Source organism: Ranitomeya variabilis, chromosome 7, assembly GCF_051348905.1.
Source record: "Ranitomeya variabilis isolate aRanVar5 chromosome 7, aRanVar5.hap1, whole genome shotgun sequence".
NCBI lineage: Eukaryota > Metazoa > Chordata > Amphibia > Anura > Dendrobatidae > Ranitomeya > Ranitomeya variabilis.
Genome location: NC_135238.1, coordinates 120,320,076 through 120,334,575, shown reverse-complemented (window position 1 = coordinate 120,334,575; position 14,500 = coordinate 120,320,076). Strand labels below are relative to the sequence as shown.

At 43.8% G+C, this 14,500-nt stretch overlaps 1 protein-coding gene across 1 annotated transcript in view; it reads right to left on the bottom strand.

Annotated features, from left to right (window-relative positions):
- The window catches only part of PTH2R (parathyroid hormone 2 receptor), a 1,733,956-nt gene that overhangs the window by 1,520,738 nt on the left and 198,718 nt on the right, over positions 1 to 14,500 (bottom strand). The window lies entirely within an intron of this gene.

The window sequence follows — 14,500 nt, the reverse complement described above, 5'->3', positions numbered from 1 at the left end:
CCTGCCCAGTGGGGAAACTGTTTGTTCCCGATAGATGGACTAGTAAAATGATTTCTGAGGTTCATTGTTCGGTTTTGGCTGGTCATCCTGGGATTTTTGGTACCAGAGATTTGGTTGCCAGGTCCTTTTCGTGGCCTTCCTTGTCGCGGGATGTGCATTCTTTTGTGCAGTCCTGTGGGACTTGTGCCCGGGCGAAGCCTTGCTGTTCCCGCGCTAGTGGGTTGCTTTTGCCTTTGCCGGTCCCTGAGAGGCCTTGGACGCATATTTCCATGGATTTTATTTCAGATCTTCCTGTTTCCCAGAAGATGTCTGTTATCTGGGTGGTTTGTGACCGGTTTTCCAAGATGGTCCATTTGGTACCTTTGCCGAAGTTGCCTTTCTCCTCTGACTTGGTTCCATTGTTTCTTCAGCATGTGGTTCGTTTGCATGGAATTCCGGAGAATATTGTGTCTGACAGGGGTTCCCAGTTTGTTTCCAGGTTTTGGCGCTCCTTTTGTGCTAGGATGGGCATTGATTTGTCTTTCTCTTCGGCGTTCCATCCTCAGACAAATGGCCAAACAGAGCGAAGCAATCAGACTTTGGAAACCTATTTGAGATGCTTTGTGTCTGCTGATCAGAATGATTGGGTGGCCTTCTTGCCGTTGGCCGAGTTTGCCCTTAATAATCGGGCTAGTTCGGCTACTTTGGTTTCACCTTTCTTTTGTAATTGTGGTTTTCATCCTCGTTTTTCTTCAGGGCAGGTTGAGCCTTCTGACTGTCCTGGTGTGGATTCTGTGGTGGATAGGTTGCAGCAGATTTGGACTCATGTGGTGGACAATTTGACGTCGTCTCAGGAGAAAGCTCAGCGTTTTGCTAACCGCCGTCGGTGTGTTGGTCCTTGGCTTCGTGTGGGGGATTTGGTCTGGTTGTCTTCTCGCCATGTTCCTATGAAGGTTTCTTCCCCTAAGTTCAAGCCTCGCTTTATTGGTCCTTATAAGATTTCTGAGATTATCAATCCGGTGTCTTTTCGTTTGGCCCTTCCAGCTTCTTTTTCCATCCATAATGTTTTCCATAGATCGTTGTTGCGGAGATATGTGGTGCCTGTTGTTCCCTCTGTTGATCCTCCTGCTCCGGTGTTGGTTGAGGGGGAGTTGGAATATGTGGTGGAGAAGATTTTGGATTCTCGTGTTTCGAGGCGGAAGCTCCAGTACCTTGTCAAGTGGAAGGGTTATGGTCAGGAGGATAATTCCTGGGTTGTTGCCTCCGATGTCCATGCTGCCGATTTGGTTCGTGCTTTTCATTTGGCTCGTCCTGATCGGCCTGGGGGCTCTGGTGAGGGTTCGGTGACCCCTCCTCAAGGGGGGGGTACTGTTGTGAATTCCGTTCTTGGGCTCCCTCCGGTGGCTGTAAATGGTATTTTTGTGAATTCGGTCCTTGGGCTCCCTCCTGTGGTCTTAAGTGGAACTGCTGCTCTTTGGACTTAGCATTGCAGCTGTATCCACTGATCGCCTCTCTTGGATTTGTATTTAGTCTGGCTCTGGTCTTTAGTCCGTGCCAGCTGTCAATGTTATTTGGTTGGAGTCAGATCTCTCCTTGGATTTCTCTGATAGCTTTGCAGAAATGGGCAGACTAAGTCCATGTTTGTTCTTGTTGTCCACTGGTTGTGGACATAATCCTTCAGTTCATTTTGTGCTTGTTTTTGTCCAGCTTATCAGTATGATTTATTCAGTTTAGCTGGAAGCTCTGGGGAAGCAGATTTGCCCTCCACACCGTTAGTCCGGTGTGGAGTTTTTGCAATCTCTGCGTGGCTTTTTAGCTTTTAATACTGACCGCACAGTATCCTGTTCTGTTCTGTCTATTTAGTTAGTCGTGGCCTCCTTTGCTGAATTCTGATTTCATTTCTGTGTATGTCATTTCCCTCTCCACTCACAGTCATTATTTGTGGGGGGCTGTCTTTTCTTTGGGGAAATTCTCTGAGGCAAGTTAGCTTTCCTTTTCTACCTTTAGGGGTAGTTAGATCTCCGGCTGTGACGAGGTGTCTAGGGAGTGACAGGAACATCCCACGGCTACTGCTAGTGTTGGTGTTAGGATCAGGGACTGCGGTCTGTATAGTTCCCACCTCCCCAGAGCTTGTCTCGTGTGGTTCCTTAACCACTAGGTCACAACTCATGTGGTTTCTTAACCACTAGGTCACAACTCATGTGGTTCCTTAACCACCAGGTCATAACAGTTAACATAGTGGAAGCCGGGACTCAGTCGGACCTTGGGATGGAACCCATCCTCCCCACACCGAGGATTACTGGCTCTACATCAATCAGGGTTGCCTTCACAGTCTACAGCTCCTGCACCTCCTCCTCCTCTTTATCCTCCATCTCTGAAATCAACACATCAGTCAGAAGCTGAAAGTACTGCAGCACTACCTGAGCCAAGAGGCAACAGGCTGTGCTGAAGCTAATCTGCATAGGTGACAAACCGCACTATTCAGAAGAGTTGTGGACAGCGCTGAAAGAGCAGTCAGATGTTTGGATGACACCACTGAACCTACAGCCAGGCATGGTCGAGTGTAAAAATGGCCATAACCTGGTGGCGGCTCTGAGGCAAGGTGAGCTCACACACGTACCTTGCTTGGCCCATGTACTTAACCTCATGGTTCAATGTTTTCTGAAAAGCTACCCGGAGCTGCCGAATCTGCTAGTGAAAGTACGCCATCTGTCTGCCCATTTTAGAAAGTCAGCTACAGCTTCAGCTGCCCTTGCCGTGCTTCAGCAGCGTTTGCAGCTTCCATCACACCAACTGGTGTGTAATGTCTCCACGCGCTGGAACTTTACGCTGCATATGTTGGAAAGGATTTGTGAGCAGAAGAGGGCAGTGGTTGACTACCAACATCAACAAGGCCATGAAAAATTTAGTTCAGACTCCACACATAAGACCTCAGGATTGGACATGGATGTCGGACATGTGTACCATCCTCCAAAACTTTGAGGACTGCATCAAGATGGTGAGCGGCGATGACGCCATAATTAATGTCACCATCCCACTTCTCAGCATTCTGAAAACCTCTCTGCTCACAATTAAAGAGGATACATTGCAGGCAGAGCATGAGGACATAGAGCAAGGAACCATACAGGGGGATTACACTCAGCCCAACCTCATGTCTTCTCAACATGGATTGTAGTCAATGAGGAGGAGGAGGAGGAAGAACAGGAGCTACTTTCATACACTATAGACGGTACTAAAAACATAGCTGTCATAACATCTGTTCAGCGTGGATAGCCTGAGGACAGGGAGGAGAAGAATGAGGATGAGGGGAGGACAGCATGGTCAGTCATCCGGCTGGTGAGGACACGGAAGTCTTGCCTGTTAGCAGTCTGGCACGCATGGTTGACTTTATGTTGCACTGCATTTCATGTGACCCTCTCAATAAAAAAATTTGGGGTGACACTACTTACTGGTTGGTGACACTTCTAGACCCACACTACGAGGAGAACTTTCAATCTCTTCTACCAGAGGCAGAGAAGTGTACTAAAATGTTGCAGTACCAGAGGGCCCCTGTAGCGGAATTACTTAGAAAATTCCCATGTGAGAACACTGGCAGCAGACGTCAGAGTTTGTTGTACAACCAAGGAGTCCAAGCGAGAGAGACAGAAATACAATCCAGCTCAGGCAGGGGAACAATGGAAAAGTTCTGGGACAGTTTTCTCAGATCCACCCTCCCATCGTGAAAGCATAAAGGCAAAGGATGCTGTCACAAGAAGTGCAATGTTTGGGAAGATGGTGAGTGACTCCTCTGTGCCTTAAAAATTATTGGGTATCAAAGCTGGACACATGGCATGAACTGGCTCTCTACGCCTTGGAGGTCCTGGCCTGCCTTGCTGCTAGCGTTCTGTCAGAGCGGGTTTTTTTGTGCTGTGGGTGGAATTAAAACAGATAAGTGCATCCCCCTGTCAACTGAAAATGCTGACAGGCTGACTCTTATAAAAATGAACAAGAGCTGGATTGGGAAAGACTTCTGTACACCACCAAGTGAAAACAGCAAAACATAACCTCAAATACATTCTCTCTTTTTGGGGAGGTGTATTCTCATGCACCTCTTCACAACCACACATGGGTATACGCCTCCAGATTTAGTCTGTTTGTTGTCATCCTCCTCCTTATCCTCATCCTCATCATCCAGAGCCATTAGGTCACCAGGGTGAACGTGCTCTGTACAGTAAATTTTGGGCAAGGGAGCTGTGATGGCACTATTTTATTTAGTAAAAAAGGACCCCACATTGGGGAATTGGGCATTACATTACATTGGGCCTACTTCTTAAATCTGTCTCCTGCAATGTATCTTCTTTACCTGCCACTAGATCACCAGGGTGAACGTGCTCTGTACGGTGAATTTTGGGCAAAGGGGCTGTGATGGCACTATTTTATTTAGTAAAAAAAGGACCCCACATTAGGGAATTGGGCATTGTATTACATTAGGCCTACTTCTTAAGTCTGTCTCCTGCAATGTATCCTTTAACTGCCACTAGATCACCAGGGTGAACGTGCTCTGTACGGTGATTTTTGGGCAAGGGGGCTGTGATGGCACTATTTTATTTATAAAAAAAGGACCCCACATTGGGGAATTGTTTGTCATCTCATGCCCTCCATTACATGTCTCAGAGACCCACACCCCTACATTGGGCGCACTTCTTAACTCTGTTTCCTGCAATGTCTTTTCCTTATCTCCAACAATATGACCTGGGTGAATGTGTTCTGTACTTTTATAGGCTACAGAATTTTGAGCAAGGGGGGCTGTGATGGCAATAGTATATTTTTAAAAAAGGTACCCCCCATTGGTGAAACCACATCCTTGTTAGCAAACACTTCATAACATTTGTGTACATTAAAGAGCTCACTTGAAAAGCTCCTTTTTGTGTTGCCTGGTTGCTCACATTGGACACAATATACTTTATATAAATTTGATAAAGCAATGCTGTTAGTTTGGCTCAGTAGTTCATTATAAATACTTCTTTGTCGACTATATTAATTTCTCTCCTTGACAGCGATAACTTTGGCTGCCTAAAATGTACAAATGGCGAATATACAAATGGCGATTTGGAATCCAGATTAAAATACTGTATACCGAATGCATTCAAACAATCACATAGCTGCATTTCTTGTAAAACATTTACAGATGTGACAGACAATGCTCATAGTGACACAATCTTGAGAAATGTTTGTTTATTCACTTCACAAACAGTTCTAAGCCTCTATATGTTTGCTGTTTGTCATTGTAAAACATTAAAGTTTACTGAAACTCTGCCTGTGGTGGTTTGATCTAATTCCTTGTGGTTTTTATTTTCTAGGGGTTTATGGCCCCTCATCTGATGACTCCATGATATCTCAGTTTAATACAACCTTGAAAGTTGGCCACTTGAAGGTCTGGGTGAAACTAGAGTTACTACATAGTGTAAATCACTATATAAGACCAGAGAAACATGACTAAGACAGATGCCAAAACTGGGGTACATCTGCAGTGTGCTGATACCTGCATAATTGGGGACACCCATGCAGTGTAGGTAATCTCCCAGGGGTTCTCTGTCTTGGTCTTGCTTCTCTGCTTCTCTGATATTCCAGACAGGTACTCACACTATTCAATCATACTATTCCTTGAATTTTGTAGTTTGCAATAAAATTGCGTTTTATTGCAAGTATTAGCCTTAATTAAAGGCATATCTGAACCTGGCAAATAAGGCATATCTGAACCATGGCAAATAAAATTGCCAAATTCTCATGTAAATAATTCTGCAAAGAGGGAACCAACATACCATTAAATAATACTAGTGGATTTTCATGGGCCCATCCAGTATGTGGGTTCCAAGGCGTAATGGTGTGCATATGACTGACTATGCTGCAGGGCTGGCCTTGCTGCCAATGTGTAAAACAAAGGAGTATGGGAGTACAAAATGAATATTGTGAAATGGATTTTCATGGGCCCATCCAGTATGTGGGTTCCAAGGCATAATGAGTAGTGTTGAGCGATACCGTCCGATACTTGAAATTATCGGTATCGGAAAGTATCGGCCGATACCGGCAAAGTATCGGATCCAATCCGATACCGATACCCGATACCAATACAAGTCAATGGGACTCAAGTATCGGACTGTATTCCTGATGGTTCCCAGGGTCTGAAGGAGAGGAAACTCTCCTTCAGGCCCTGGGATCCATATAAATGTGTAAAAGAAAGAATTAAAATAAAAAATATTGCTATACTCACCTCTCCGACGCAGCCTGGACCTCAGCGAGGGAACCGGCAGCGTTGTTTGTTTAAAATTCGCGCTTTTACTTGGTTACGTGAAGTCCCGGCTTGTGATTGGTCAGGGCGGCCATGTTGCCGGGACGCGGACCAATCACAGCAAGCCGTGACGAAATTACGTCACGGCTTGCTGTGATTGGTCCGCGTCCCGGCAACATGGCCGCCATTAACCAATCACAAGCCGTGACGTCACGGGAGGCTGGACACGCGCGCTTTTTAAAATGGCCGCGTGTCCAGCCTCCCGTGACGTCCCGGCTTGTGATTGGTTGCGCCGCGGTCAACCAATCACAAGCCGGGAGGCTTGTATAATACATCAGCTGAGAGGTGATACATGGGAATGTGAGACACATCCTGCAAATTTGACCAAACTTATTATGCAACAATTGATGTTTTGACAACATTGGCAGTTTCCCCTTGTTTGGTTTAGTTCATCCTCACTCATTTTGTGCGCCGCGGTCAACCAATCACAAGCCGGGAGGCTGGACACGCGCGCATTTTAAAATTTTAAAATGCGCGCGTGTCCAGCCTCCCGGCTTGTGATTGGTTGATCGCGGCGCAACCAATCACAAGCCGGGACGTCACGGGAGGCTGGACACGCGCCCATTTTAAAATGCGCGCGTGTCCAGCCTCCCGTGACGTCACGGCTTGTGATTGGTTGCGTCTCCCATGTGACTGCGACGCAACCAATCACAAAGCCGGGACGTAATTTTAAAATCCTTAAGGACCTGAAATTACGTCATGGCTTGCTGTGATTGGTTGCGTCGCCCATGTGACTGCGACGCAACCAATCACAACGCCGGAACGTAATTTTAAAATCCTGAAGGACCTGAAATTACGTCACGGCTTGCTGTGATTGGTTGCGTCCCGGTCACATGGGCGGCACGCAACCAATCACAAGCCGGGACTCACGTAAAGGAAAGAAAAGCGCGAATTTTAAACAAAGAACGCTGCCGCTTCCCTCGGTAAGGTGCAGGCTGCGTCGGAGAGGTGAGTATAGCAATATTTTTTATTTTAATTCTCTCTTTTACACATTTTTACATTAATGTTGTTTCGATACCGATACCCGATATCACAAAAATATCGGATCTCGGTATCGGAATTCCGATACAGCAAGTATCGGCCGATACCTGATACTTGCAGTATCGGAATGCTCAACACTAATAATGAGCTGCATATGACCATGCAGCAGGGCTGGCCTTGCTGTCAATGTGTAAAACAAAGGAGTGCTGAGTACAAAATGCATATTGTGAAGTGGATTTTCATTGACCCATCCAGTATGTGGGTTACAAGGCCTAATGGGGTGCATATCACTGACTATGCAGCAGGGCTGGCCTGACTGCCAATGTGTAAAACAAAGGTGTATGGAGAACAAAATGCATATTATTAAATGGATTTTCATGGGCCCATTCAGTATGTGGGTTCCTAGACGTAATGGGGTGCATATGACTGACTATGTAGCAGGGCTGGCCTTGCTGCCATTGTGTAAAACAAAGGAGTACGGGAGTACAAAATTCATATTGTGAAGTGGATTTTCAGGGGCCCATCCAGTATGTGGGTTCAAAGTCTTGTTGGGGTGCATATGAATTGGTAGCAGGGCTGGCCTTGAATTCAATGCAATTCTTTCATCTTATGAAAGGGGTATTGTTTATGCGTCGTAATTCTTGGCAGCCCATCCACTCACAGCATAGGCTACAACAGCTTAGGAGACACACTGTTTAATAATGGCCCTTTAAGAAGATTAATCCCGCCCCATGCACCAGCAAAAATAGGCTCTGTGACTTTAAGAGTCCCTCCTTCATAAATGAAACAAGATGGGTCTGCTTATGTGTCACACCCCACATGGCCAGCTAGGGTTGTTAAATGTTACAATGACATTTCCCAGTGAATGCATTTGTAGTTGTTGAAAGCAATGTTAAAGTTGAAAACGCTTCAAAAACGCAGCGTCTGAACTAAGCCTAAGTGGGGGAGGAAAATTCGGTCTGGGGTTAATTATTTGGCCTTACAGGCAAGTCATTAACCTGCAAAGGATGTACCTTGACATATTTCCCAGCAAAATCCATTTAGTTCACTGTAGTGTATTTTTTTGTAGTGTTTTAAGACCTCAAAAGGACCCTCGTGGGGGATTGCAGTAAAAATACCCGGCTCTCCCATAGACTTACATTGGGCTCGTTGTTCTGGCCGAGTACCCGAGTATAACAATCTGCTAGACCCAAGCAATGAGCACCCGAACATTTTAGTGCTCGCTCATCACTAATCTAGATAACATTTGTGGACTGCAGTCAACATGACACTGTGACAAGACCCACTGAGGTCTAATTACCAATTTGACAGTGTTTGTGCACAGCTGAACAGAGTTGTCAGATGAACAAGATTTTGATTCAATAGCATGTTGGATTGATTGTCTAGTGGAAACACCCATATAGTATTATTATTATGATTTATTTATATAGCACCATTTATTTCATGGTGCTGTACATGAGAAGGATTACATACAAAGTAATAGATATTGTTTACAGTAAAAAAAATTTACAATGACAGATTGATAAAGAGAGGAGAGGACCCTATCCTTGCGAACTTACATTCTATGTGATAATGGGGAAGAGACAGGAGGTCGGGGGTGCGGCAGCTCAGGTGGTGCTGAGGCGGGAGCTGCGGTGGTGGTGTAGAAGTCATATCTAGGACCACCAATTGACAGCTCTTGAAATACAGCCAAAATGTCTAAATATCTAGCTTCTGTTATAGAAAATTCAGGGGCTCCTTTTTGACTTCTTCATCCAACCAGTTCAGTATTAGTAGGCGATGGATTGTCAGAATATGGAACAGGAACAGCAGGCTTCAGTAGTTGGGAGTCCTGGCCATGTGCTGTTCCACATGCTCTTGCTCTGGCTCTTCCAGACATGATTTAATCTAGAAGATTTGGCCTTCGTAATCCAGAGACAGAATACAACACTGCCCAAGCGTTCACACTCTGCTCCTCAGACTTTCTATGTGCGCAGTGACTGCCTCTAGGCAGAAGATGATGATGGTGGTAGTAGTAGGTGGAGCATTTAAGACAGTCATGAAGCAGCCATAACAACTTGAAACAGAAGTATTTTTACCGAGATACCACACTGTTTGATATGTGGCCTGTATTTTTTTATTTTTTAAACTAAAATAGTGTACCGAAATAGGGTAACAGATAGCAAATACAACAGAAGGTAGGCCTGAATTTCCACAATTTGTCAGCCACAAATACATCAGACGTCTGACAGCGATACCACACTGCCAAATATGTGGCCTGTATATTTTTGGGGGCTGCAAAATTGTGCTGTATATAACTAGAATAACAGACAGCAAAAACAGTAGAAAACTGGCCTAAAATGCCCAAACTTGGAGCACACAGATATATGAGGCCTGTCATGGAAATACCACACTGCCAAATATGTGGTCTGTATTTTTTATATTTTTCAATACAAAATGATGTTGTATATATAGTACAGACCAAAAGTTTGGACACACCTTCTCATTTAAAGATTTTTCTGTATTTTCATGACTATGAAAATTGTAAATTCACACTGAAGGCATCAAAACTATGAATTAACACATGTGGAATTATATACTTAACACAAAAGTGTGAAACAACTGAAAATATGTCTTATATTCTAGGTTCTTCAAAGTAGCCACCTTTTGCTTTGATGACTGCTTTGCACACTCTTGGCATTCTCTTGATGAGCTTCAAGAAGTAGTCACCGGGAATGGTCTTCCATCAATCTTGAAGGAGTTCCCAGAGATGCTTAGCACTTGTTGGCCCTTTTGCCTTCACTCTGCGGTCCAGCTCAACACAAACCATCTCGATTGGGTTCAGGTCTGGTAACTGTGGAGGCCAGGTCATCTGGCGTAGCACCCCATCACTCTCCTTGGTCAAATAGCCCTTACACAGCCTGGAGGTGTGTTTGGGGTCATTGTCCTGTTGAAAAATAAATGATGGTCCAACTAAATGCAAACCAGATGGAATAGCATGCCGCTGCAAGATGCTGTGGTAGCCATGCTGGTTCAGTATGCCTTCAATTTTGAATAAATCCCCAACAGTGTCACCAGCAAAGCACCCACACACCATCACACCTGATCCTCCATGCTTTCCTGTGGGAAACAGGTATGTAGAGTCCATCCGTTCACCTTTTCAGCGTCGCACAAAGACATGGTGGTTGGAACCAAAGATTTCAAATTTGGACTCATCAGACCAAAGCTCAGATTTCCACTGGTCTAATGTCCATTCCTTGTGTTCATTAGCCCAAACAAGTCTCTTCTGCTTGTTGCCTGTTCTTAGCAGTGTGTCAGGACTCTGAACATTTTTTACCTTTTGTGCATTACTGCCCTTTTCCAAGATGACGTCTTTGGTCTCATGTGCACTGTGTCTCCCTGCTATAAAACTCCACCCCAGCCTTCAGTCTGTGCTAGAGTATTCTGCCTTGCATCCAGCTCCTGACCTCTGATTACTCCCTGGCTATACACTTGCTCCTGTGAACCTGTGTGGTGATCCTGCTACTCAGCTCTGAGTTCCTGCTGCATACACAAGTTTCCAGTAATCCTCCTTCATCTGCTGTTCGTGTTTTCTTCCATCTGCATTTGCTGGACATGTAAGCTGTTTCTGCTTTGCAATAACCTGAGACTATTAACCAGGCCTCCCTGGTTGAGCTAAGATATGATCTCAACTGCCTTATAAGCATATATATCTGTGCCTGGACTAAGACAAGGATTTATTTGTGTCAAGTATCCTCAAGAATAACTGTGCTTCATAGACTTTCTGCTTGATTGCATTTTCCCCTGACGTTTCCTATAGACTGCTAAGCTGCATTTATTATTTGCACCAAGTGTTGTGGACTTGAGTTTCTCTCTGCACCTGTTTGAATCACCATGTGATAATATAGATTTTACCACTTATAAAACTGTGTCCTGTAGTTGTCTTGTACCATGCAGAGTCTCCTGAGTTATCCCCTATAATTATTACATAGTGGTTTCCTAGCAGCAATTTTACCATGAATGCCTGCTACATAAAATCTCCACTTAACAGCTGTTGTAGAGATGTGTCTGCTGCTAGAACTCTGTGTGGCATTGACCTGGACTCTAATCTGAGCTGCTGTTAACCTGCGATTTCTGAGGCAGGTCACTCGGATAAACTTATCCTCAGAAGCAGAGGTGACTCTTGGTCTTCCTTTCCTGGGGCAGTCCTCATGTCAGCCAGTTTCTTTGTAGCGCTTCATGGTTTTTGCAACTGCACTTGGGGACACTTTCAAAGTTTTCCCAATTTTTCAGACTGACTGACCTTCATTTCTTAAAGTAATCATGGCCATTCGTTTTTCTTTACTTAGCTGCTTTTTTCTTGCCATAATACAAATTCTAACAGTCTATTCAGTAGACTATCAGCTGTGTATCCACCAGACTTCTGCTAAACACAACTGATGGTCCAAACCCCATTACAGTATAAGGCAAGAAATCCCACTTATTAAATCTGACAGGGCACACCTGTGAAGTGAAAACCATTTCCAGTGACTACCTTTGAAGCTCATCAAGAGAATGCCAAGAGTGTGCAAAGCAGTCATCAAAGCAAAAGGTGGCTACTTTGAAGAACCTAGAATATTTTCAGTTGTTTCACACTTTTTTGTTAAGTGTATAATTACACATGTGTTATTTCATAGTTTTGATGCCTTCAGTGTGAATTTACAATTTTCATAGTCATGAAAATACAGAAAAATCTTTAAATAAGAAGGTGTGTCCAAACTTTTGGTCTGTACTGTAGGTCGATAACCACACTGTTTCTTCCTGCCTGTTGGGGTGATATGCCTCCTTCCCCATGTGTGCTCTAAAGAGCACCAGAATTGCAGGGCGGAGACCCGAGCTCTCGCTGAATAATCCCGGAAATACTCGGTGCTCGCCGAGTACACCGAACAAAGTGATACTCAGGCGAGTAACGAGTAGTGGCGAGCACGTTCGCTCAACACTAATTACCAGCATTACATAAAAATGTTAAAATGCAGATGAAGTTGATAGAAAACCACAATCTACATCCTCCCAGCATTATTCTGTACACATCTCAATATTTAGATCACTACTAGCATGATCTATTTGCATTTAACATTTCTCTGTCTTCAAATCACATATATCACAACATGCTTCAGCAGCAGAGCAACGAGTATGACCTATGATAGAACAGTTCTGGATGACATTTTTACAGTGTGAAACATTAACCCCTTTCTGACCTTGGGATAGTACGTCCGAGGTCAGAAGCCCTACTTTGATGCGGGCTCCGGCGGTGAGCCTGCATCAAAGCCGGGACATGCCAGCTGTTTTGAACAGCTGACATGTGCCCGTAATAGGCGCGGGCAGAATCGTGATCTGCCCGCACCTATTAACTAGTTAAATGCCGCTGTCAAACGCAGACAGCGGCATTTAACCGGCGCTTCCGGCCGGGCGGCCGGAAATGAACGCATCGCAGACCCCCGTCACATGATCGGAGGTCGGCGATGCTTCTACATTGTAACCATAGAGGTCCTTGAGACCTCTATGGTTACTGATCCACGGTAGCTGTGAGCGCCACCCTGTGGTCGGCGCTCACAGCACACCTGCTTTTCTGCTACATAGCAGCGAACATCAGATCGCTGCTATGTAGCAGAGCCGATCGCGTTGTGCCAGCTTCTAGCCTCCCATGGAGGCTATTGAAGCATGGCAAAAGTAAAAAAAAAGTAAAAAAAAATGTGAAAAAAATAAAAAATATATAAAAGTTTAAATCACCCCCCTTTTGCCCCAATCAAAATAAATCAATAAAAAAAAATCAAGCCTACACATATTTGGTATAGCCGCGTTCAGAATCGCCTGATTTATCAATAAAAAAAAGCATTAACCTGATCGCTAAATGGCGTAGCGAGAAAAAAAATTTGAAACGCCAGAATTACGTTTTTTTGGTCGCTGCAACATTGCATTAAAATGCAATAACGGGCGATCAAAATAACGTATCTGCACCAAAATGGTATCATTAAAAATGCAAGCTCGGCATGCAAAAAATAATCCCTCAACCGACCCCAGGTCATGAAAAATGGAGACGCTACGAGTATCAGAAAATGGCGCAATTTTTTTTTTTTTTTTTTTTTTTAGCAAAGTTTGGAATTTTTTTTCACCACTTAGATAAAAAATAACCTAGTCATGTCAGGTGTCTATGAACTCGTACTGACCTGGAGATTCATAATTGCTGGTCAGTTTTAGCATTTAGTGAACCTAGCAAAAAAGCCAAACAAAAAACAAGTGTGGGTCTGCACTTTTTTTTTACAATTTCACCGCACTTGGAATTTTTTTCCCATTTTCTAGTACACGACATGGTAAAATCAATGATGTTGTTCAAAAGTACAACTCGTCTCGCAAAAAATAAGCCCTCACATGGCCAAATTGACAGAAAAATAAAAAGTTATGGCTCTGGGAAAGAGGGGAGTGAAAAAAGAAAAACGCAAAACCGAAAAGCTCCGGTCATGAAGGGTTAAGTTGAATTTGTGCTAACTTTTATGGTCTTTATCAAGGAGGAATTGCTCACAGGTTTATAATGTAGGGCAGCCTAAGGACCCTCTATCCCCCAAACCTACAACTTATTAAAAAGTCTTTTTTGCTCTTATCTTATTCTCACTGCTCCCGAGTGTCTTTTTTAAAATCTGTTATAAAACGACAGAAATATAAGATAAGAGCAAAAAGTTGTCAATTTTGACCCAGATAGGTCCTCTTTAGGACAAAGCCTTCTGATTGCTATGGGTAAGTACTGTACCTTTATAACTAAAGTAGCACATTTAGCACTGGATTCTGGCCAGTTTAATGTGGGCTTAAAATGAAAGGTCCATTGGGCCACTTCCTTCTGGCTTTCCACTGATCAACCATTTTAGGATGATTAGACATTCTGTCCCTATTTGTGTAAAGGTAAAAGTGTAAAACTATGTTTTTTTAAAACCTTGAGTCTGGTGGACTGAAAACATATCAACAATTTATAAGAATCAAGTCACCAATTATTAAAATATGCTGCTAGTTTTAAGGACAGAATGATCTTGCAATGCAGAAAAAAACATATCTATCAGTCATACCTATACTCCAAATTCACAGAAATACAGTAACTAGGTAGGTATTTAAAGAAAGCTAAATATAATAATAAATCTTAACTTTTAATTGGAAGACAGGAAAATACTGCTTGGATGTATCCTATAATTTATCACTTATGCAGTT